Source organism: Tamandua tetradactyla, chromosome 1, assembly GCF_023851605.1.
Source record: "Tamandua tetradactyla isolate mTamTet1 chromosome 1, mTamTet1.pri, whole genome shotgun sequence".
Classification (NCBI taxonomy): domain Eukaryota; kingdom Metazoa; phylum Chordata; class Mammalia; order Pilosa; family Myrmecophagidae; genus Tamandua; species Tamandua tetradactyla.
The window spans coordinates 132,824,781-132,851,229 of NC_135327.1; the positions used below are offsets into that span (position 1 = coordinate 132,824,781).

The 26,449-nt window shown below is 34.0% G+C and overlaps 1 long non-coding RNA gene across 1 annotated transcript in view; it reads right to left on the reverse strand.

Moving 5' to 3' along the window:
* Nucleotides 1-1,297: 1,297 nt before the first annotated feature.
* The window catches only part of LOC143686551 (uncharacterized), a 158,404-nt gene continuing 133,252 nt past the window's right edge, over nt 1,298-26,449 (reverse strand). The window contains exons 2-4 of the long non-coding RNA XR_013177253.1: nt 7,480-7,626; nt 6,805-7,033; nt 1,298-1,468 (exon numbers count right to left, since the gene is read on the reverse strand). This is a non-coding gene — a long non-coding RNA (uncharacterized LOC143686551). The remainder of the gene's footprint in view (nt 1,469-6,804; nt 7,034-7,479; nt 7,627-26,449) is intronic.

Genomic DNA, 26,449 nt, shown 5'->3' on the forward strand with positions numbered 1-26,449 from the left:
ATGGTTTTTACATTCGTAAAGTATTGTTAAAACAAGACAATGCAGACAGACAGACAAAAAGAAGACAAAGAATATGTGACGGAGACTGCACTTCCACAATGCCTACGTTTTCACTAGCTTGCTTTTAGAATACCTTGTTCATAGCATTTCTTGAAGAAATGTCCCATTTCCTCTCTTTATGACTGAGTTTCTTATGGAGGCTGACTTGAGTCTCTCTTATCCAACCAAAATCATTTCTACTTTCATTGCTGAATTCATACAACATTCAAAAGCAACCACATGAGCTTTTGGCCCTTTATTTATTAAAACAAAACAAAAAAGTGAGCATAGATGGAGCAATCAAATATTCCAGTCATAGATTTCAGATAAAGCTGTTGAAAAGCTTTGTTTTGTTGTTTTTAACCAAAGTAAATGAGAAACCAATTATGAAAGAGGGACTATAATGAAACAGCTTAAATCTATTGAGGACTTTCTTTGTATTAATTACCTCCTTACATTATTTCATTCAATTTCCCCATTAGTTATAGGAAGAATGTACTGTCAGCCTCTTTTTACAGATAAGAGAAAGGAGGCTTAGAGAAGGCCAAAGTTGGAGCCCAAAGTTGGAACCCTTGATGTCAGATGTCAGTGAACAGCTACACACAGCTTTCCAACCCGCCTCTTGTATCATCCTGTTATCTCAACATTTCTGGTCTACTTCCCAACAACTAGGGAAAATGCGAAAGTGGGTAGATAGACAGATAGATGATAGAAACACAAATATATATATAGATAGACTAATCAGTTGATAGGGGTTAACAGAAAAATGATAACTATATTATAAATACCTTTGTATTTATAAAAAACAAAATGTGTTTTTTTCAAAATGTGTTTATTTTACAGTTATAAGTAACTATAAAGTTTTACCCATTTGATAGAACACAAAATATAGTGACTAATCTAAGATTGACAATGTACCTCTAATCTCAGTGTCCTTGAGATCTATTATATGGAGGCAGTGCTTGTCTTGTCACTTCTGGGCATGAGCAAGTTTGCTGAATGGTTCTCACTATTACTCTGAAATTTTACTGCCTCTGGAATCACCTGGGTTGCTTTAAGGTTACTGATGCCTAAGCCCCACACGCAGAGGGTGGTTTAACGAGGAAGGGATGGGTCCTGAACAATTGGCATTTTAAAAGTTCCCCAGGTGATTCTAGTGGATTGTGAATACTGTGAGCAATTTTACTACAACTACTCAGTGACAAGCAAATACATCACCTGCTCAAATCCTGCAAAGGCCAATTCCCAGGGTTTTTGTTTTTGTTTTTGTTTTCATTTTTCACAGATAAGGATAAGAGGAGGGGCCAAAGGTTGGCTATTTACCTTTGACATTCTTAAGAACGCTTCTCAAAGTGTGGTTCCTGGACCAGTATCGTTGACATCACCCGGAAACACGATGGAAATGCACATTCTCAGGCCCAATCCAGACCTAATGAATAAAAAGCAAAGGAGGTTGGTTCAGCAACCTAAATTTAACATGTCCCCCAGGGGATTCTGATTGTGTGCTAAAACCAAAGTTTGTTCACCGATCTCCACCCTAAGAACCCAGTTAGAGATTGCTATTCTCTGCCTGTTTTTCAGATGGGAAGTAAAAACACAAAACCAAACTATACTGGAGATCTATTTTCTAATTCATTTTTTGAGGGAATATATTGTTTATCTTTTCATACTGCATGCCAGTTCTAACAGACTAAGTCTCATGGCAAGATTTTGACTTATTTATTTCATCAGGCATATTAGCAAAAAGATATGTATGTTTATATATATTTATATGATTTTTAATTTTATTTATCTCTGTATATTTATACCTATATACCTATATACAAATATATATATTTATTATGTGATCTCTCTCAAGAATGTTTTGGGTTGGCTTGTGTAAGTCTTGAGGTATTAGGCTTTTATTTTGTAAAGTGATATTGATGAGATTTATGTGGAATAAGTAGGCTATTCAGTAAAATCTAAGTAGCTAAAAATATGGAGATATTCATTTCAAATCCATCTTTAAGACTATATATAAATAAGACAAGAAGTCCATAATTTATATACGCATAGTTATATGTGCAAATTAATAATTTGGTGCTTGCTACATAAATATACAGTATTAATTTATATAACACATACAGTATGAATTTTTATGAAATATTATTTCTATTGCAACTTAAGAATATGTGAGGAACGTTATATAGATATCTCTCCTGCCATTTGATTGCTTATTAGATGCAGGATATCATATCATATCATATCATATCATATCATATCATATCATATTCAGGATTTTTTATATTTTAGATTACACATACTTATTAGCTATGATTCTGCACAATTACTTAAACATTTTAGTTTTTGCTTATAATTTGATATCTTTATACTTAAGTTTCTTCATGTATGATAAAAGATAATGGCATTTATTTCATAGGTACATGATGACTAAATATATGAGTAGTATATGCAATGACTTTAAACTCGGAGGCTGGCCATTAGCCACACTGAATAAAAGTTAGCTATTTTATATCTGTTTTTATGTAAAAATAATCATTTCTATAAGAGTAAACTTTTTATATTCTAACGATAAATACTTTAACCTATTTTAGAGGACATGAAAATAATCTCATTTTTACTTATTAACAAATTAATATTTTCAACATTTATATTAAAAGGTTGGTGAGGGAAGTTTTCCAGACATAAATGACTACCGTGAGGGTTAATAAAGGGATCTACATAGTGGCTGCTGTTCATTGTAAATTCAGTGGAACCTTGATAAAATATGACCTGCTATAGCATGAAATTTAGCATAATCCTATTGATTGGTGCTCGTTACTGAAAAAACCAGAAGGTTCTTGTTATACTGTTTATCTATAGCTCAGCCACTTGGCAAAGATCCAAAGAATCATGTTTTAATGAAGTCCATCTTTCAGAGGATAATAGAACAAAATACTATTCTTCTTCACTTTTACAGAACTCCTTAAGTACTTATGTTAAAAAAATGGAGAACAGGCATTGATAGAGAAACATCACATGTCTGGGAAGTAAAATTAGAAACCATATTATTAAAAACACAAAAGCTTCAGAGTTTTGTCTTGAAAGCGTTGAGAATGTAAAGCATCTCATGAGAACTGAATTATTGAAGCTGTTTTAATTTAAAATCATCCATTGTTTTTCACTACTACATTTTGTCTGTAAGATCATGTTGATGATTTCACAATTTAAATAAGAGCCATAGATTCCGGTAATTCACTGTAGATCTCTTATATGTGTTGAATACCTCACATTATTTAAAAATTTTTATTTGAATATTTAGAGTGAATACACTATATAGTTATAGAATGTAAACTGTGAGATTAGTACTCAAATTTTGTATATTTTGCATTACAGCTCCTAGTATAACACTTATCATGAAGCAGATACTCAGTAAATGAAAACATTTCTGATTGAGTTGAAGGATTAGCAATTTTTATGTGTTGATGCTTGAGCATTATGTCCATTTTTAAATACTCAAATTACTTTTTTTGGAGGGATGGAATTCCCAGCCCTGATGTTTCCATCCATGTGGGGACTATCCATAACATAACCCTCCTGACCCCTCTCCATATCCCATTTGTGCCTCCTCAGGAGCCAAGGAGTGAATTTGGGAGAAGGAAAAGGACTGGTCTTGTCAGTCCCCTTCTCTGTCACCTCATGTTGGGATCCATCTCCACCTGGAGAACAGGTGTTGTGGAATGCTCCTGGCCATGTGTAAGGTTGGCAGGAAAAGCCAGCAGCGTGAAGCATGTGGTTCTGTGGCTCTGCCTGTGCCTGTGTGGATGGATCTGCCTGACTCTAGCATACAGAGTAGGAGATCCATACCTAAGGATTAAGATGCTGCAGAGACAGGCCATGAGCTACATCTGCTCCGTTAATAATAAAGCTGGAATTTTTATTTGTTTTCTTTTTATTTCTCTTCTTACCTTGATTGTCTCAGAACTCGAGCCAAGAAAAGTGGGGTATTATGTACTGGTCCTCTTGAACCACGATTTTATACATATGTGACTCCTATGTTGGAAATGTTACTGATACACAGGCAGGGAATGGGGGAAGCAACAGCGTTCACAATTAATAGTCCCCTGGTTGGAACTCATATCAGCATACCTGAGAGAACATGCTACGAGACAGACAAGTGTTTCTCATTTGAAAGAAGTCTTAAAATGGGGGCGGGGGTGGAGGTTGTAGACAGGTCACAGTGCCGGCAAATATTGAACATGAGGTATTCATATCGTATCTAAGAATCCCAGAGTTTCCTTTATTTTTTATGGATCTAATGAGAATTTTCTTAATCAATGGAAAATGGACAGAAAATAGTCCTATCACTCTTTCCATGGGCCCTGGAATACTTTCTTCCTTGGAACCATTGTTCCATCTAATATTAAGCTACTTTTCTACTTTCTCCTAGTCAGTGCATATTTATCAGTCATAGATGTTCCTAAACATACTCATGTATTGGCAGAAATATTTTTTTCCTCAAAATTTTTCTTCCACAAAATATAATGCAGGGTAAACATCATCATTTCATCATTGATGCCCTGTCCAAGAAGTGGGTTCCAAATCCTAATTCTTTCCATTTTTATCATATCAACACTTGATGAAAAATTCAACAAAAAGGTGAGATAAAAGATCAATATGCAAAAATCAGTGGTGTTTTTATATACCAGCTATAAACAATCTGAAGAGGAAGCCAAGAAAACAACTCCATTTACAATATTAACTAAAAGAATAAAAATCTAGGAATAAATTTTGCTAAGGATGCAAAGGACTTGTACACAGGCAACAACAAATCATTACTGAAAAAAATTAAAGAAGACCTAGATGAGTAGAAATATATTCTATACTCATGGTTTGGAAGACTTAATATTGTTAAGATGTTAATACCACTCAATGTGATTTACAGATCCAACACAATCCCAATCAAATTACAATAGCCTTCTTTGCAGAAATGGAAAATTTAATCATCAAATTCATTTGGAAGGACAAGGTACCCCCCAAAGCTAAAATCACCTTGAAAAAGAGAGGCAAAGTTGGAGGAGTCACATTTCCAGATTTCAAAATGTATTACAAGCTACAATCATCGAAATACTGTGGAAGTAGCGCTAGGACAGACAAGGAATAAAGCCAAGAATTCTGAAAGAAATCCATGCATCTTTGGCCAACCGGCTTTTGACAAGGGTGCCAAGTCTACTCAATGGAGAAAGAATAGCCTTTCTACAAGGGGTGCTGGGGAAACTGGATGTCCTCATGCAAAAGCGTGAAAGTGAACCTCAGCTTCACACCATTTACAAAACTTAACTCAAAATGGATGAAAAACCTAAATATAGGAGGCAAACCTATAAAATTTTAGAAGATAAATAGGGAAACAGCTTCAGGTATTTTTAGACTTTACACCAAAAACATGAGCAACACAAGAAAAGCGGGAAAAACATTGACTTAATCAAAATTATAAACCCTTGTGAATCCAAAGGAAACTATCAAGAAAATGAAAAGATAACCAACAGAATGAAAGAAAATATTTGGAAACCATATATCTCATAAAGGTTTAATAGTCAGAATAGTTATAAAGAATTCCTTCAATTCAACAACCAAAAGACAAAAAAAAAAAAAATTATAAAATGGACAAGGGACTTGAATAGATATTTCACCGAAACAAATCAAATGACTTAAGCACACAAAAAGATGTTTAACCTCATTAGCCATTAGGGACATACAAATGAGAAAGTCACAATGAGACACCATCTCATTCCCAATAGAATGTTATTAGAAAAAAAAGGAAAATTACAAATGAGGATGAGAATGTAGAGAAATAGGAACCCTAGTATATTGTTGGTGGGGATGTAAAATGGTACAAGTTCTGTGGGAAACAGTTTGGTGGTTCTTCCAAAAGTTACACATGAATTTAACTAGCACGTCAGTTCCACCCATAGGAAATGAAAACAGATCCAAGTGGATACTCGTGCATTATTATTCACAATGGCAAAAAGTGGAAACACCTCAAATATCCATAGACAGATGAATGGATAAACAAAAAGCAAAATATTACATGCAATGAAATATTATTCAGACATTAAAAGGAAATGAAGGTGTGATGCATGCTCCAACATGACATGGATGAAAGTTAAAGACATTATATTTTGAATGAAATAAATCAGACACAAAAGGACAGATATTGTATGATTCTACTTATATGAAATAACTAGACTGTGCAAATTCACACATAGAGAAACCAGAGTAAAAAAAAAAAAAAAATGAAAGAGCAGCAATGAACAAGGAAAATTGATCTCCAGATAGTAAAAGTCAAGGAAATTACATTTGGTACTTAAGAAATGATCTTTAAAAAAAGTATTAACAAATGAACGGGGGATATGCAGTATGATAGTGATGGTGGGAAAGTTAGTTGTAGGAGAAGAGAATAAAGACTGTCTCAGTGAAAAAAAAAGAGTTAAGGATAGTAATCATTGAGTATTAACTAATTATTGAAATATTATGAATAATTAATAATTATTGCCATTAAGTCTGGTATAAAAAGATAATCTCAATTAGAAGAAAAAGATAAAAAAATATCAGTGACATATAATGTTATAAAACGTTGGAAGGAGGAGGGGGTGACGATAACAATATCATGTGTATGGCATTTTCCATGCACATAATCAGGTTTTCATTAGCTTAGGCTTCCTAAACTCGAATGAGAACCATGAACCCAGAAAACAGGTCTTTAAGGAAACGGTCTCAGGCACTTACCTCCCACCTCATCACAGATATTTCTGCCATAATGTCACACCTGGCTCTTATCTGACCAGTTGGTAGGGTGTGGTAGCTTTCCAGGCTGGCTTTCCACTGTTTCTTGCAATAACGGCATAAGGAAGTCTCAGAAGGATTATGTTTTTGATTTAGTGGCAGAGGAAGGTACCTAAAGTGGTTCCCCACTTTAGGCCCATTTTCAGGTGAAAGAGATTGTTGTGGTCTTGCTCTGAAATGTAGATTACAAAATATCATGCACAACATGGCTTTTGCGGTGAAATTCCTTCTGCCTTATAAAGAAATTTTAGAAACATACCCTTTTATAATTGCAGATGGCCTACATTTCAAAGATTTCAAATGGCTCAGCCTACAGTTTACATCCACCTGTTTATCTTTAGTTCGTGAAACACAATGATCATTCCTAAGTAAATGACTTTGATTTGGAGATTACAGGGCATGCTGTTACGTATTTATATTTTTCAGTGTACTTTTCCCACACTTCTTTTCCCTTAATGTGTGCTTCAACACTGGCAAATCACTAAACGTTATCACAGTTCTCATATGAAGGTTTAAAAGCTCACTTTTGAAAAGCATAAATTCCTGTGAAAGGCAATTGGTATTTGACTTGATAGAAAACAAACTTAAGAGAAACTTGACTGAAACATGAATACTAACCCACAATGGCCATTGTGTTTGAGTGACTGTAACTTTGCACCACTTCAGAGAGGTTTTAGATGGTTGAATTCTCTGGCCACTGCTTCAGTCCTTGTGGGTGTGACTCTGAAACAGAGTAAGTCCATCACTGCCTCCTTTCTCTTCTCTCTGTAATGGATAATATTACTGTCTTTTGCAAAACATTTTGAGTTACTCACATGAAAGACAATAACAGCAAAGAAGAAAGGAACCGCTTTGTGATTAAAATGAGGATAGATAAATTTTTACTGAGTAATGAATGGCTTTGTCTCTGGAAAGACTCCAATAGAATGTTGTTCTAGAATGTCGTGGGATTTAATCTGATATAATAATCTCAGAATCTGAATAGTAATCAAGAATGTCTTAATTTCAAACCTACTGAACTTTTCTGTCTCAGCATATTCATAATTATGGTAAGATGGGAAGTCACAGCCACTTAGGCCTGTTTGACGTTTATAGAGTATGACCTATTTATGAGGCTATATAAAAAATAAGTTCTTTACTGCCATAACAAAGCACAATGGTTATCAATTTAAGAAATGTTTGTAGTACCAAGTACCTATAAAATAATCAGACTGTTCATGAATGCAGCATTCAATTATAAAATAAACATTTATAAATAAAATGAGCTGTACCTATGAAGTTAAATATTTATTTTTATTGACTACTCAATTTATTTTTTAACATTGAAAACTTTCAAATAAGCACTGAATAGGAAAAAACTGATAGATCATTTTATACCAACTACTCCAATGGACACAAGATAACACTTTCCATATTTGCTTTTTATCCTGAACGTTTTAAAGCCACAGAGAAGTTGAAAAATAGTACAACTACTACCCCTTATACCTATACTTGGATAACATTTTGTCACGTTCGCTTTGTTTGTTTTATCTCATTACGTACACTTTTTGCTATACCTGAAAATGAGTTACAGGAATCAAGAGTTCTCATCCCTAAATACTTGAGCAAGAAGTACAAGACTGAGGATATTCATTTGTAGAGTAACCTTATCAAATCCTAGAAAGTTAGCATTGTTTCAATAATAGCATTTCATGTATAGTCCATATTAAGTCCATTTTTTGGTGTTTCTGAACCAGAATAGATTCAAGACTCACAAATCACATATGGTTGTTGGTTCTTCATTTTCCTTTAACCTGCAATAATTCTCTAGCCTTTTATGTACAATGTAGATATTATAGTCTTTTTAATATCAACCATTCTATTCGATGTAGTGGTTTCTTATTGTGACTTTAATTTGCATTTTTCTGCTACATAATGATGCTCAGCAACTTTTAATGTACCTAATAGCTATTTATATATCTGTTTTTGTGAAATGACTATTCAAACATCATTTCAACTTTTGATTTGTTATTTTACTATGTTTTGAGATCTTTACTGTGAAACATATGGATGGTGAATATTCCCTCCAAGTCTATGTCTTGCCTTTTCATTATTAAAGCATCTTTCAAAGAGCAGACTTACAAATTTTGTTGGCGCCTAATTTATTTATATATTTTTTCTTTTTTGGTGTGCTTTTTGTATTTTATCTAAGAAATCTTTGCTTACTTCCGAACTGCAAAGATTTTCTCACATGTTTTTTTCCTAAAAGCTGTATACTATTTCTGGACTCTATGTTATTTCATTTATCTATAAGTTTTATCTTTATGTCAATACTACACTGTCTTCATTACTCATAAGGCTAATGGCAATTCTTCATATCAGGAAGAGTTGGTCCTCTAGTTTTTCAAAGTTGTTTTGGCTGTTATAGTTCCTTTACTTCTCTATATAAATTTTAAACTGACCTTGTCAATTTCTATAAATAGCCTTGCTTGGATTATGTTTGGGATCATGTGAATCCATAATTTTATATTATGGTAAAATTTCATTATGTAACCTATTCGTGTTTTTTTCCCATTTGTTATTAGCTTGGCAGTACGGTGGTATTAATTTTCCTTAATCATTATTGGATGCCTGAATAAAAAATGCAATGCAAATGTTTCAGCTCTGAATGTACTATAGTAGAATTGGAAATGTTTCATATCAGTAAAGAAAAACCACTTTAATTGAGCTAGGAAAAAGTCAATTTGATGTATCACTTTTTGTATAAACAGTGACATCTAGAGTTGCCATTAGAATTCCCTAATATGTGAGCAAGTTAAAGGTTATCACCTGCTGCAGATGTAATGGATTGCAACAGAATTACAGCAAATGACCTTTGCAGGTCCTTTAAACTTGATCGATCACAATGTAATTGTCAAAGCAGGATAGCATTAATTCTCATTAAGGTGGGAGGTCATTGATACTTGTTGTTAAGGAAAATGGCTCTTAAGCTGTGATAGAAGAGATTTAATATAGTTACAATTAAAAATGTTTGCTAGTTCACTAATTTCATACAGGCAGGAGAGCTATTGTAAAGTTATCAGCCTTTAGCTGTAAACTTGATGAAACAACATGCAGGTGAAAGAGTAAAAATAACTTGTGTGTCTGTATAATGGGTAGCAGAAATAAAGTTTATGTAACGAAAATTTTAAGGTTAAAAGGAAGACTGAGTTGATTTACTTGGCTTCATTTGCAGGTTATTTAACATGTATCTATTTTACCACTTTTTCTCAACTTTTCACTTTTAAAATATAGTAGTGTCTTTCTGAAGTTCTTAAGGATAGATTTTTTAAAAAATTCCATCTGAAGTGTAGAAATTGGCATAAACACTCATGTACTCAATGTTTTTCACTACCACATATCTATTAAATGGAAAATAAAAAAATACGTATATGATGCTTTCTTCAAATCTATGATCTTCATTCCCCAGACTAGTAGTTTTTAAAGTATAGTGAATGAAAATCACCACCCTGGGTTTATTCCTATTTTTTTTTCTTTAAAAAAACAGAAATCCCACATTGTGTGCATGTTTTTGTAATCTCCTTTTATCCCTTAACCATGTATTGCAATTCTTTCAATGGCAATTAATATACTTATATCACTAAACTTTTAATGGTTATGTAGATTTCCAGTACATGAATAAGTTATATTTTAATTAGTCTTCTTGTATTGGTAAGTTAGTTTACTCCCTAGACTTTAGAATTATTATATGACCATTATTTCTCTCCTAAAACTAGGGGTTTCTAGAGAATCGATATCAACAAATTTTGGAGTAGGATCAAAATGATAATAATAAGGAACTTCAGGTTTGCCTCTTGCACTTAAAAGCATTTTGCTAAGGCCAGAGAGTGCAACAAAATGGATTATTGTGGAAATGTTGTGTGTTATAATTCAAGGCATGACAGTACCTGGGGATCTTAGGTTCATCAAGTAGGGTGAGGATTAAAGCAAATATGCAAAAATCTGGCATGATGGGACTTGATTAGGAACCATTTCCATTTCTACAGAAAGGAACTTGCAAAGCCAATCAGAGCACCAAGGATTCAGAACTTAGTGGAATGTAAAGGAAATGTTCCAGTACTACTGGAGAAGGGATGCCAGTTTATTAGGTGGCATTATTTTCACAGAAAGAAAATGTTAGCAAAAACTCAATTCTGGGTATTAGACAAATGCATAGTATATTCAAGGTCTACTTAAGGACTCTATATAGTCAACTAGAGTTCACTAAAGCCCAAGGAGAATTGGGTGGAGACATTACAGAAATTGTGACAGGAGCACAGAGGTTGTGTGTCAAGTCAGAGATAACTGTAGTACATTTTGCTTCTGTGGGAGACTACAGAAGAAACTGGGAGGGTCTGAGCATTTAAGTGGAGGCAATAATGGGTACAGGTTTAAGAAGCCAGAGCAAAAGATGTAGGATAAACAAAAGCATGTGGTCAGTTTTGTATTGAAAAATGCAAGAAAGGTTTCTCAGTGTTCCTATTTGACTATAACAAAGCAGATGAATTGCCTTATTGGAGCCACGTTCTTCCTAAAAGGTAAGGCAGAAGAAGGTCCTTAAAATGCATCCTGGATAACTAGGTGAATTGATTTACAGCCTTGTAAATTAATATTGTCAATTTGAACCACAGTTTTCATCATGGAATTGTTGATATTGAGAATGAAATATTATTTGATGATTTATGGTAGTAAAATTATGTAATTGTTGTTTAAGGAGGAAAATTAACTTCCTTACAGAATATAATGAAATAAAAAATAGAATAATAGTTTGGAAATTCCTTGTTACTCCCAAAATAGGAAGAAATAGAAATGGCAAAGTAAAATTGCCAGTTATTGGGAAAAAATAAAAGTACTGAACAGTACTCAAGTATAATAGAGACACAAGGCAAAAAAACCCTAAAATCTGCTGTGGGATGACTTTGGGAAGAAAGGATTTGTAAGTTAGAAAAAAAATCTTTTTAGTTGGATTTAAGAAATGTAGAAGAATGAGAGAGAGATGGATAGAAACAAACGTATATGGACTTTTGTTGTAAATGATTACTTGCAGCCCTTTTTACATCCATCAAGAAAATCTAGAAGGAACTTAAAATACTGTTAATATCATTCTTGGCTGCTAAAGTGAAATGCAATGAAGAGACCTTTTCACTTTGGGCACTCCTTAACAATTAGATAACATTTGTTATTCTCTCCACTTGCAAAGGCTATGGGTCACTTTTCCAGATTACATAAATAGTTATCAAGATATTTTTAGATATTTGAAAGGCCAAGGTAAGACACATGACAGTTTTACCCCACTTGAAATTGAATTTGAAACACTTAAGAGATTATTCTTGCTCTCTCTGATGCTCCTGTTTTTAAAAATGCTTAGATTTTGAAGAACAAAGACATTTACTAATTTAATTTAGTAGACTCAGGAAATTGGGTCAGTTAAAAACAGCCTCATATATTTGCCTGTCATTAAAAATGAATCAGTTCTGATTTCAGTTTCAAGTGTACAATGTGTGGAAGTTTTCATTCCAGTCCTCACAAAAAGAAAAAGCTAAACAAACTGAAAATCAATTACTTTTCCTGGACTTGACAGAGAACCAGGTTTGCTGAGGAAACTGCCATTCTGAAACCAGAAGCCGCAGGTGAACACAGAGAGTCAATGCCAGGCCTTGCTTACTTCACACAGACGCTCCTGGACTCATAAATTGCTATGAATATTTAAATGGTAATTTTGATGAATTGTAAGAGGCTGTTTTCAGTTTTATTGAATATCATTTCTTTATTCCTCTTGCTTTTGGCTTTAATTGCACTTTTTTCCCCTCTCATTTCCTAAACTGGAAGCCTGGATTATTAATTTTGGAGGCTGAGTGTGAACTAGCTTGAGGATGAGAAATTCCTAGAGCTGCAGTCTTAGGGGTGACCCAACTGCTTTTGTGGGCTTTATCCTGAGGAAGCCGGGCAGTTCTCACACTGAAGAGACACAAAAAGCCCCTCTTGGCTTTGGCAGGAGAGGGGGAAGAGTAATCACTGTGAAATATGCCCAGATTATTCTCTACAAAAATAAAAAAATAAAAGACTACTCTCCGGATTACAGAGACCAAAGGGAGGAATCTAGAATAATCCATACCGGAGTTAGAGACATTGGTATGAACTAATGTTCATCTTAATATAGACATGGGAGGTTAAATACAGAGATACATGTATGTTTGTAGAAGGCTTAGTCTACAAGTATTTTCTCACTCCAGCAAATGAGAGAGTCTACAAGCAATGACACCTCAGTAGCAATGAGCACATCTAACCATAAAGGAAGGAACTGGTTAAAAAAAAAATAAACTTGTACAGTAATGGGAGTATATAAAAGGGATACAGGAGCCAAATGAAAGTGCTCCCAATGCCTAAAGCTGGAGGAGAAAAGAATTAAATAAAAAAGTATTTAGTTATATCATAAAGTATGAGATAAATATCCATGAGTCCATTCTGATATAAATAAATCACTGAATAAATGGGGGAGAAGAAACATCTCCCTTGCAGAGGAATTACAAAAGGGCAGATAGTCATCCAGCAATGAGGTGGAGTATAATTCCCCACTCCTTATGTATGGGCTGCACATAATGACTTCTTTCCAAAGAGTACAGTATGGAAATTGGGAAAAATAACTTTACAAATCTGGCAAGAACTTGCTCAGCCAGATGATTATCTAACCATCATTAGTAGTAAGGCATGTCTTTAGCACGTATCTTTAATATGATGTAATAAAATGGCACTTAATACAAAATCTGTGATCTGCCAAGAGAAATCCTTTAACCCCAGTATAACCATGAGAAAAACAGCAGACAAACCTTGATTGAGAGTCTGTCTAAAAAATACCTGACCAGTCTTCCTCAAAATTTTTGTCGTAAAAAACAAAGGAAACCTGAAAAACTGTCCCAGCCAAGAAGAGGCTAAGGAGACGTGACAACTAAATACAATGTGATATCCTGGTTAAGATGCTGGATCAGATCAGGATAAAAATCAGATAAAAACCGAGGAAATCTGAATAAACTGTGGACATCAGTCAATGATAATGTTCGAAATTGGTTCATTAACTGTAACAAATGTGCCATAATAACATATTTTAAAAATATGGGAGGGTGCACAGGTGGTTCAGTGGTAGAATGCTCACCTTCCATGTGGGAGACCCGGGTTCAATTCCTGGAACATACACTACACCCCCAAAAATATATATATGTGGGAAACTGGGTATGGGGTATATAGAAATTCTCTCTACTGTCGTTGCAATATTTATGTAAATCAAAAACTGCTCCAAAAATGAAAGTTTTGCAATAAATCAAATTCAAATTGTTACTCTCTTCATATGATTATTTTGTAATTATCCACAACCAAATCTCTAGAAAGTATAAACATGGTAATGGATGTGGAGAGAGCAAAAGGACATGAAAGCTAAAATAACTGTGGGAAAATAAAGATGATAAAATTCAAGAATGTGGGCAATACCACAAACACCATGTATTTTAAAGTGGCAGAAGCAAATTTTATTTCCTCAATGGAAGCAAGAGAGGAGAAAATAGATTAGATGGAAAGTGCAGTAAATGCAAACTATGAGAGTGGCAAAATAAGCAATAGCCAAAAGTAATGATAATGTACATATATGGGTTGAATTTATTAATTGAAAGTTAGATACACATAATTGAAAAGATATAAAGCAGAGCTATGTGCTGTGTGTAAGAGGCATTCTTTAAAAACAAAGTGTGCAGATAGGTTGACCACAAAAGGCTGGATAGGACAAGCCAGTGCAGTGATAACCGAAAGAAGCAAGAGTTGAAACTTAATATCTGATGTAAGAAAATTCAAGATGAAAAAAATAAATAAATAAAAAGGGATTGCAATATATTGTTAAAAGGAGAATAGGGTAAGAAGATAGAAGATATATAATTGTCATCAATTTATAAGTATCTAAAAAAAATAGTTTCCAAGTATATAAAGCAACAAGTGATATAATTCAGAATAAAGCATGTAAATCAATAATTGGTCTTGGAAGCATTAGCAAACATTAGAGAGCACAGAGAGCTAGAAGATTCAAAGTTTACAGAGATAGAGATCTGAACAACAGAATCAAAGAACTTGAGCTTTGAGACATATTATACACTATATATTACAAAGCAAAAATACAGTTTTTCCATGCACATATTAGACATTTACAAAATATGGCCATGCTACTAGGTTATAAAGTATCTCCCTAAATACCAGGCAATGAATATCATACCAAGCATGTTCTCAAATTATAACATAGTACAACTGGAAATCAATTATGAAGTGAAATTTTAATAAGCTGACATTCCTGAAATTTTAATAGCAATTTTATTTAAACTTTGTATTAAAAAGAAAAGGAAAGGGGAAATTATAACTGACTTAAAACTGAATGATAATAAGTACATGATACATCAATATCTGTGAGACAATATAAAGTAGTCCTGAGAGGGAAATTTAGAGCTTTAAATACATTTATTATGAAATAAGAAAGGTTGAAACAATCACTGAGCAATTAACTCTGCTCACATCTTCCCATTCTTCTTTACTGACTGTAACACTTTCCCCTTACCACTAAGTGTCGGGATTCAGTCTTGTGCTCTCTTCTTTTCTCCATCTATAATCCTGAGTTGCTCCCCAAGGTTTTATGTACCATCTCTACTCTTCCAACATCTTCCATGAACTCAGATTCATACATCAACTGTCTCCTTTATATTTCCACTTGTATATCCAATGGGTATCCTGAATTTTACATGTCTAAAATAAGACTTGATTTCTTTGCCCAAAAAAACCCATCCCCAATTATCTTCCAGATAATTGGGAAACATCTTCATTTATCAATTATTTAGCTCAAAAACTGATGAGACATCTTAATTTCTCCCTTTCTTTCACACATTTCTTCCAGTCCTCCAACAAGGCTATAAGGTATATCATACTAACTTTGACCGCTTAGGATCTCAGTTGTCACCACTGTATTTAAAGTCAATCTCATCTCTTTCCTGGTCCACTGAAATCTAACTGACCGTAACAATTTTCAACCTTGCCTCCCTACAATTACCTCTTCTAATGTTCTTTTTATTCTCATTCCCTTTTTTTGACTCCCTGACCTTTTTGCTGTTTTTCTGACATGGCAAGTTCATTCCTGTATAGTGTTTTTACACAAGCTATTCATTTTCCTGGACTCCTCTTCCTGCACAGCTTTCAACAGTTGGCTCTATCTCATCATGCAAGTCTTCACTCACATATCCCCTTTCTACCTCATATGAGCCCCCGCTCCCACCACCATCCTCTCTCTCATTATTCTGCTTTATTTTTTGCTCATAATATTTATTCCTTTCTAAAATATGTGGTTTATAAATTATATGTGTGTGTCCTATTTCATGTAACACGTTTTAAGTTCCATAAGGTTTAAAATGTCCAACAAGATTTGGATTGAGCAGAAATCAAATATGTGAAATTAATGGGAAAATATAAAAGAATTATAATAGACAATTATGAGGACAGAGTGTCAAAAAACATTTATTTAATGAAAAATAAAACTGAAATGCAAGATAGTTTTAGGGTGGTATATCTTGTGTGCATTTTGTAGTTCCTCATAATGCCCTATTTGAAACACATTATTATTTATATATAAAACGCCTTAGGGTGGGCAACATTGGCTCAGTGGCAGAGTTCTCGCCTTCCATGCCGGAGACCGGGGTTCAATTCCTGATGCCTGCCCATGCCAAAAAAAAAAAAAAAGCCTTGTATGATTTGTATAACAATATGCATCATTTTCATTGCATTTCAGCAATTCTCTTATTATATTTATGTTTGTCATATCCTTAATTATATCATAAGGTCTTAAATTGTGTAAGAGGGACCTACATTTTCTAACCTTTCTGCTTTATTTTGGCTAGACAAAGGCTCTCAAGGAAAACAATGCTTGTTGACTGTATAAGTAAATCATAGATAATCAGATTCTTTTCAACATGTGAATTGCAAAGAGTAGAAAAGAAAGAAGAAGAATATAAAATAAGGGGAAAGATAAGCATGGAAAAATGATTATTTCATATCAGCTGATTAGAAAGAGATTCTACCATATGCAAGATTTAGAGTCCAATTTTATATAACTATAGTCCATAGTACAAAAATGATGGCAGCACTGTGGTAGCATTAGGTTTAAACTAGTTTCTATTATAATTCATTTATTTTTTTCTTGTTTTGTGCTGTGAATATTTAAGGAACTATCTGTTTTTACTTCATGTATGACCATGTCATTGGGAAATGTTCAGATTTATTATTCTATGTAGTTTATTCTTATTTTTACTAATTTGTTGGTATATGTTGTTTATGTTCTAAAGAGAAATTTACTCAAATTTAATTTATTTTGCTGCTTTTGGTCACTTTTACTGATATATTTATTATACTACTTTGATTTTAATATATTTACTTTATATTTTGATTTTCTTTTTGTTGCCAAAATTAATGAAAAAAATCATGCTGATAATTACTTTACAGTACTACAAATAAAGACTTCAGTTATCAGAGTATGTGTTTTTTTGTTGGTCTCTATTATATACCATATGCATTAATAATACATTTCCTTTTATGTAGGTAATGTTATAATGTTTTTAAGGATTATTAGATGATATTACATGTCTAGTAGTTATTTCCTATGGAAGAAATATAATATAAACTGCATTAGCATGTGAAAAATAATATATTTTATATTTTAAAAGGTTTTAAAATTTCTTTAACACTTATATGATGAAATATGTCCCCTATCCCTGACAATCATTTAAAAAATAGGGTTCTCTTACAGGGACATACTTTACATATAAATTATGGAACATGCTTATGAGTATAATAATGTATTCACTTTGTTTTTTTTTTTTCTTTCAGTTTAATGTTGTACTTCTGGAGTTGTCTCTGTACAGTTCCATTGTATGAATGTGATCTGTTTTGACCACTTTTTATTTTTCATTCCAATATAATCACAACCCTAAGATGATCTAAATGTATATAACCCTTTTAGGGAATAAAATTAATCATTAGCTGCCTCTGAGGGATAGTGGAATCAAGTTAATGTGAGGGGACAGGAAGACACACAGGTAGCCATAAGAAATAAAGTTAACATACCCCATTGTATTTTGATATCATTAGCTTTCTAAGTTTGCCTTATCCCAGACTTTTGGATAAATCACAATAGCAGATCTTGTATCAGTTCAAATATTTTAACTCTAAATATTTGTAGTTTCTAAATAAAAGTTAGAGGATGAAAGTTGACAGTTTCATGCAAGAATTATTTGGCATCCATTATTTGTATGGTAGTATATCATTGTAATCAAAAGGAGCTGTGGGAGCTGCGTGCATACAGTTTTAACCAAAAAAATAGTATTTTCTATTAAATTACTTTCAGTTTTGAAAGATGACCTACTACCATAACTCATTTTTTTACACAGTAATAGAAAAGATCAGTGTTTATTCTCTAATTGGAAAGCTATTATAGTTCTTTTATAGTTTTCCTATTAATTTCACATATTTGATTTCTGCTCAATCTAAATCCTGTCAGACATTTTAAACCTTATTAATGACAACTTTATTTTCTTACAAGTCCTTTATAATAAATGGGTGCAAGGCATTTTTCCTATTATTGAATCTAAGAAACATTCACCTTTTTTTTTTTTTGATATCCAAATTAGTATTTTTCTCTGGGAAGCTACCCAATCTACGATGATATCATGTAGTATATTTGAGGATCAAAAGTTCTAAAAATGTAAGATAGTACACACTCTAACAACTGAAATTACATATAACATCATATTGTCTTAGAGACTTGCATAATTATATTTTGGTTTAATTACTACTTGTTCCAATCACTTCATGCTTTGAAACTTTATTCTAACCATATAAAATAGGAAAACATATTAATTCACATTACTTAAACCATGATCCTTAGCTATTATTTTATTACTATATTAATACATATCAGAGGTCAGCAAACATTTTCTATCAAAGGCCAGATAGTGAATATTTTAGTGTCTAAGTCACAATTACTCAACATCGCCAATATAACAGAAGCAGCCATGGACAATGACCAAATGAATATGATGTCTTCCATCAAAACTTAGTGGATGGATTCTGATATTTAGTCCTATGTAATTTTTTCATGCCACAAAATATTATTCTTCGATTGATTTTTCAGTCATTTAAAAATATGAAAACAATTTTTAGCTTGCAGGCTATACAAAGAAAAGGCAGAGCGTTAGATTTGGATCACTTACCATAGTTTGTCAATTCCTGTTATATATTGTTAATAAGTAAATATAAAACCAGGTCTTTAAAAAATCTTTTACAGTGATATTTGTATTACTGGGTTTTATCCATGAGTATTTTTTAAAAATAAGCAGTAGTCCCTGCAAGAACAAGATTATATCAGACTATTAAGAGATTTGAGAGAAAGAATATGATAGTGGGAAACAATTAGTTATTAGAACAAGCCAGACTTGGTTTGAATGCAAACCTGGCTTTGTGAGTTACTTTCACTCTTTGATTCTCAGGTTTTCTTTCTATAAAATAGACAGTATTTCTATTTCTAAAATAGAAGGTAATTCTGGGGTTAGGAATATGCCAAATTATTCGATAATTTGCAGTTATAATTATTATTTTAGTAACATTTTATTGTAGAAATCTGTTGAAAGACTTTATTTATAAACATGTTTTACTCAAACTTACTTATCTAGAGACCGAGAAGGAGGTAATTTTCACTTATTGGTTTCTATTTCAAATCTTTAAGTCTTCTTATTCTATAAGTAAAAAGAATCTGGAGGAATATAATTTCTAATTCCATGATCATAAAAAAGTACATTCCCATGTGTAATAAGTCTGTACTGTGTTACAATAGCTGGATCTTGTCAATGGATTCCATTTATATTTAATTGGTATCTGAACTGATTCAATTTATACCTAAAGGTTTAAATTTATATACTCAGGTTTATTTAATTGGGATTAAATATTAAAATCTATGCCAAAACAACTTATTCTGATTTGAGCTTTCCACAAAGTATTGTAGTGATGAAAATAAACATCTCTTTGTGGTGATTCACAAAGTATTGAAGCTGAAACATGGTCTACTTAGAAAATATCAAACTTCAGAAAAGTATTAAAAATCATAATTGATTCTAGGTATGTATTATCATACCACAGTTTTGATTATATTCCAATACTTATTTCTAAAATAGACTTCTGGTCAATAACATTTACATTCTCAAGTTATGAGTTGCTCAAAGGAGTGAAAATCCTTCAGGGCATATTTGGCTCACTAGTAAATTTAAACTCAGTCTCAATAAAATATTGTGTGTGTGTGTGTGTGTGTGTGTGTGTGTGTGTGTGTGTGTGAAATAAGTACAATTTTGTGTTAAATCACCATCTGCTCATCTTCAAATCTCTATAGAATCTAGCTGTACCAGTGTTGATATTCCAGTATTCATGGAAACTCATCCTAAGTCTGGTTTTACTAATATTCATAATTTTCTTTAGCCTACATTTTTAGTATGGGGTTATTCTAGCAGAGTTATATGGTGCACCCAACTGTATCTTCACATTTTTCTGAACAGCAGAACACATTTATAAATATTTCAGTAATTTATTTTTGCCTGGGAATAGTAATATGAATTTTTAAGTGTAGAACACTGAAGCTTGGAACAACAGAATAGAATTCAAACAACTGTCCAGTTTGGATTTTGTTTACTTTGGATAACATATCCTACTTTTTAAGATAAAAGAATCAAAACAATTTCCTGGGCAATCAAGTTGTTGTTTTTTTTCCTCCCCCAAACAACTTTTTGATGAGTTAAGTGTAAATGAATCAGAACCATATGGAAAGAGTTTCCCTTACAATATGCATGGCTTTAATGGGAAAAGTGTTTATAAGAATGCATTTTGGTTTTTAAAATTTCAAAAATATTTTGAGAAATAGTTTAACAATTTCAAATGTGGTTTGTTCATCTGTTCCTGGTATAATACACATCAAAAGAAAGCCTTGGAAGCAAAAACAACTCGAGGGCATGGCTAATCAGGGTGGTATCCCTAAATCTGATGTTTATCAAGGCCTCTCAACTAAAACTGGGCAGTGTCTCAGGCAAGTAGGATAAGGTAGAGAAAGCAATTGGTTCTGGCATTTGGAAAAAAAGTAAGAATTTGTGATTTTATAGCCTCAAACAAACTTTTATTGTCATCAAACCAGAGCTCAGCCCCCTTCCCTCAATCCAATACACAATTAGTAGTTGGTTTCTTGGAGCCCTTGAAGGGTTTAATAAACAGCATCCAACTTCTATATCTAATTTCTGGAACAACTGAAAAATGAGAAAAGAGATACAAGATATAGATTCAAAATGACACTAATATCTTTGAGAAGACAAAGATGGTCATTAGAGGAAAAATGGCTTGCCACCTCTGTAGTTTTTAGGAGAGGCCATGAAACAACCTACTTGGGGGGAGCTTTAAGTCTGAAGAGAGGATAAATTTATCTAATGGCCACCTCTAAGTGGCCAAGTAGAAAGAAAAGACAGAAGAGACCAGGTACACTTTGCACAGGCCTTTGATATATTGTTCCATTGAATAAAGAAAACTAGACCAATGGTTGTAAGCCACTCATCAGGCTCCCATTTCACCTATTTGGGAAAGATAAGGAGTAAGGCAAGTGATCAGTGGTGCTTTTGGACACAGAGATCACTGGGAGGAGAATTTCCCCTCCAACATCCCCATTCATTTTGCTCTCTTAACCCACTGGGCTTAACTAAGAAGCCATGGTCACGAGTCTGATGGCTGTACTGCTCAGGATGGACATTTTTCTGCATAACAAATTACCTCAAAATCTCAGTGGCTTTCAACATTGGAAGTCAGCTGCAGTTTGGCTGATCTAAGCTGAGCACGATTGGCTCAGTCTTGGCACCACACTTCAGTCAGTCCATTATAGATCTGTTCCAGATTTCTTGTTTTCTGGATCCTAGACTGAAGGAGCAGCTGAACCCTGGGGCATGTTCCTCTCAGAAGTTCAAGAGGCCATGCCAAACCATGAATGCACATTTAGAACCTAGGCTTGAATCATGAACACTCTTTCCATGAGTCAAAGCAAGCCACGCTTCAAAGCCCAACGTCAATGAGACAGGAATGTACAGTTTAGCATTTAGCATCTTAGATTCCCAAGATCAAATAGAAAGTGAAGAATTGGGAGTAATGATCTAAAATACAGCAGGGGACTCTATCAATAGTCCATCAGCACAGAATTGCTCCCAGATTCTTGAGGCTGTTCTAATACAAACATGGACTCCCTTGCCACCTTCTTGAATCCTTAAGTGGGCAGTTTAGATTTTTTTTCAAACAAAAGACAATAAAGTGTATCATCATTTAAGTTAACTCTAAGACCAAGTTTGAATCATTATTCCAGAGGGCCTGCCAAAAATACTGTAATGATAGAAAATGGTGGAACCTGGCTTTGTGAAAGCAGCAAGGGAGGAGAGCTAGCCACAGCCAAGAAGCCCCTGTAGACAGAGGGCGTGGGGGGCATGCCCCAGCTCCTCCCTTCTTCCCACCCTCTCTTCTCCGACCAGTGCTTCCCACTGACTGAAACCAGCATGAAGGCTGCTGACATAAGGGCCTGAAAAAAATGCCCTGTAAGGTCATTCCAAGAGATACGGACCAAGCAGATGGAGAATGTAGACTCCATATGAAGGCAGCTGATGCCAGCAGCCCCTGGGTTACCTGGTGTTCTTTTTGCATCAACCTGGACTGTCTCTAACTCAAGCAAGAATAAGTTCTTCAGGAAATCAAACAAATATTTGCTCAAATCCAAGTGTCTCTTTCTCTCTCTCTCTCTCTCTCTCTCTCCCTCTATCTCTCTCACACACACACACCTTTTGTTTTCCCCTCACAAAATATTTAGGTGCAATAACCTGAGGAGAATATCAATTAATTTCAGGTCATTTATTTTATAATTAAGAAACCATGGAAATGATTTCTCTCAAGGCTTCATGAAGACAACATAAATTGGAAGAAACTTTTGTAATTATAAACATTTCAAATTGGAAAAAAAAAAAAAAAGGAGGTCTATCAAAAGCTGCTAACATTCCTCTTCCCTGAAACCCCACCCCTGAATTATCTGCTCCCAGTTACCTGGGTCCCACCCGCGGGGTGGGTTTCTACACCCCAGGAACCATAAAAATTAGAGCTAGTTTCCAGAATGGACTCACTAATAAAGACTCCCTGGTGGTCATCCACATTTCTTTTGAGCCTTATTTTTTAATAGTCAAAATGTTGATAGGACAAACAAGATTATCATTGTACTAGCCCTTTACCCAAGAAGGACAAAAAAAAAAAAAAAAAAAGCAGTCTTGATCTGAATTGCAGTTATACCTGGAGAAGCTACATTCTGTTCTCAGAAGGGTGTGCAATGATAATAATAAAATATCACAGGGTATCTGAGTGAAGAAATGCAGATACAGAGCATATTCTTGTGTTTAGTCTCATTAGGATGCCAAGCTGTTTATGCTACTTGTCCAAATTCCATGACCTCAGAACTTAGGTTGCTGAGAAAAACTTGGCACTGTTCATTTACTGTATTTGGAGAAAATATCCATTCGCGTGTATATAAACCTTATTCTCTCAGAGAAGAGCATTTATTGCTTTTTTACATAGTTTAGTAATTTGCAAAAGTGGCAGCCACTGTCCTCGGGTGGCATTGATGGTTTCTTTCACTCATCTCTCTAGTGTGTGAAACTCTAGCAACCATCTCCCCATTAACATGAAGAATTAAATATGGGCCAATTGCCATACTGTTCAAAGGCAGCAAATCATGCTTTGTTCACCAATACCTAAAAGGCCCTAAAAGATCTGCATCCCCCACTGGGCTTTGGATTTGGGGTTTTGTCTATTACTATTTGAAGTTATGATACTCCAAAACCAGACTACAATTTGACAAGCAGAGTGTGATAGTTACGTTTATGTGTCAACTTGGCCAGTACTGTCCCCAGTTATCTGGTCAAGCAAGCACTAGCTTAACTGTTATTGTGAGAACATTTCACGGACTTAAATCATCAGTCATTTGACTGCATCTATGGTTGATTTTACCTACAATCAACTAAGGGGAATGTCTTTCACAATGAGAGAAGTATAGTCCAATCAGTTGTAGGCTTTAAAAGGATAAGTAATGATCTAAGCAGTTAAAAGAGAATTTTTTTCTCCTCTTCACCCAGCCAGCCTCTTCTCGGGAATCATTAAAAGCCTTCATTGGAGTTGTCAGCTTGTAGGCTGCCCCATGGAATTTGGACATATGCATCCCTCCAGTTGTATGAGACACTTATAAAATCTTATATTTACAGATCATCTTTTGTTGGTGTTAGTTATCTAGAGAACCCTGAATAATACCCAGAGATAGAAAAATTTAATGGAGTACACTAGTCATATGAAATGTATATCAACCTGTCATGGTCAGGTTCATGTGTCAACTTGAACCTGTTTGTGGTACCTGTTTGTCTGATTGGGCAAGTGCTAGCCTGTCTGTTGCTATGAAGATATCTCATAGAATTAAATCATGATCACGTTGGCTACATCCACAGCTGATTTCATTTGTAATCAGCCAAGGGGAGTGCCTTCTGCAATGAGTAATGCTTAATTTAATCACTAGAAGCCTTTTAAGGAGGATTCAGAAGAGACAGGCTCTTCTTGCTTTGGCCGGTGAGCCTCTCCTGTGGAGTTCATCCAGACCCTCCATCAGAATCATCGGCTACACAGCCTGCCCTGCAGATTTTGGACTCTACGTTCCCATGGTCACGTGAGACACTTTTATAAATTTTATATTTACGAAATTTCCTGTTGATTCTGTTTCTCTAGAGAATCCTAACTAATGCACAACCAAATATACCAGATCAAATCACTAGGTTGATGAAGTCTATCAGAGAATTAAAGTTATTGGGTGACACAGATGACGATGTAAATAAAATATTTTTGAGCACATCTACATAATTAGGCCCACTCCTCAAAAATCTTTCATAAAATAAAAACCACAATTTTTCAATTAAAAAAATGCAAAGTAGATCAGTTGAATCGAGACTTGATGACCACTCTTGAGAATTAAATATATGAAAAAGAAGATCAAGCGAAGGGGGATATTTTAGAAAAGACAGTATCATAAAGATATGGAATTAAAGAGGAAAAAACTTGAGATTAGAAAGCAGATGCAGGAGGCTTTATTTATTTATTTATTTATTTATTCTTATGGGAAGGCTCCAAGAATCAAACCCAGGTCTCTGGAATGGGAGGTGAGAATTCTGCCACTGAGCCACCATTGCCTGCCCTACAGGAGGTTTTTAATGAGTGTAATAAGAGTTATAGAAGAAGGAAAAGGAAAATGCAATCATTGAATAACCAAAGATAACTTCCTGAATTAACTCTGCAGAATTCATCAAGTCATGAAATAATACAAAGTCATACCTGGTACAATTCATTGACTCTAAGAACAAAGAAGAAATACCATATGTATTTCTTTGGGATTCTCTTATTGTACAATGACAACTAAAAGAATATTATCTATGCATTGTGGAAGAAAATGACAGCAACCTCAAATTCCTAAACAGAGCAAAAGTATCACTCGCCTGAAAGAAAGATTGATGTTGATGTACTATAACGATCCTAAGAGAATATCACACAATTTCATTTTCTGAAGAAAAGATTTTTAAAAGGACTCCAATAAATGATTAAGGAAGAAACCATAATACAAGGGATTGAAGAGAAGAATGCACAACATTAACCTTACAATAGATAAGTAGTTCATTGAAGACTGATCTAATGAATTGAAAGAAAAAAAATGCAGCTACCTGGGAGAATGGAATATGGGTGTCTACTTAAGAATTCTTGAAATGGAAAGGATACTTGCTCAGGGAATTCCAGGAGGCAACTAATAAGCTACTTCAGCAAAAGAACTGTTGGGAATGCAGGTGGTAGGTGGGGGTAGTTAAAATATTCTAAGCACCTCAACTGATTGACAGAAAGAGGAAAGAGAGCAAAAGTGAAGTTACTCTAAAGGGATTTTAGGCAAAAAGAAGCAGAGCAGCTTGGCAGCAGTCAAGAATGCATACCTTGCTTTTATAAATAGAACCTATGTCTGATTACAAGCACTAGGAAAGAGAATCATTAATAGAATGTAGAAGTTCTTTACGTTGGACGGTGCGACAGTGGCTCAGTGGCAGAGTTCTCACCTGCCATGCCGGAGACCCGGGCACAATTCCTGGTGCCTGCCTGTGCAAAAAAAAAAAAAAAAAAAAAAAAAGTTCATTAGGTCAAGAATAAAACGTTGGAATGAAAAAAAAACTTTAGCAAATTAGAAAAATATTTTTAAATTAAAAAAAGGAAACGAAAGAACTAAAATTAAATATAATTAGTCATTCTGAATGTGAATGGACTGGTTTTCTTTTTCATTAATACACAAAGCATTTCAGCTTGTTTCTTGGAAAATCTTGATTGCTTGCAAGTGTTTTTTTTTAAATAAAACCAGGCAAAGAGACTCCAGAAAAACACT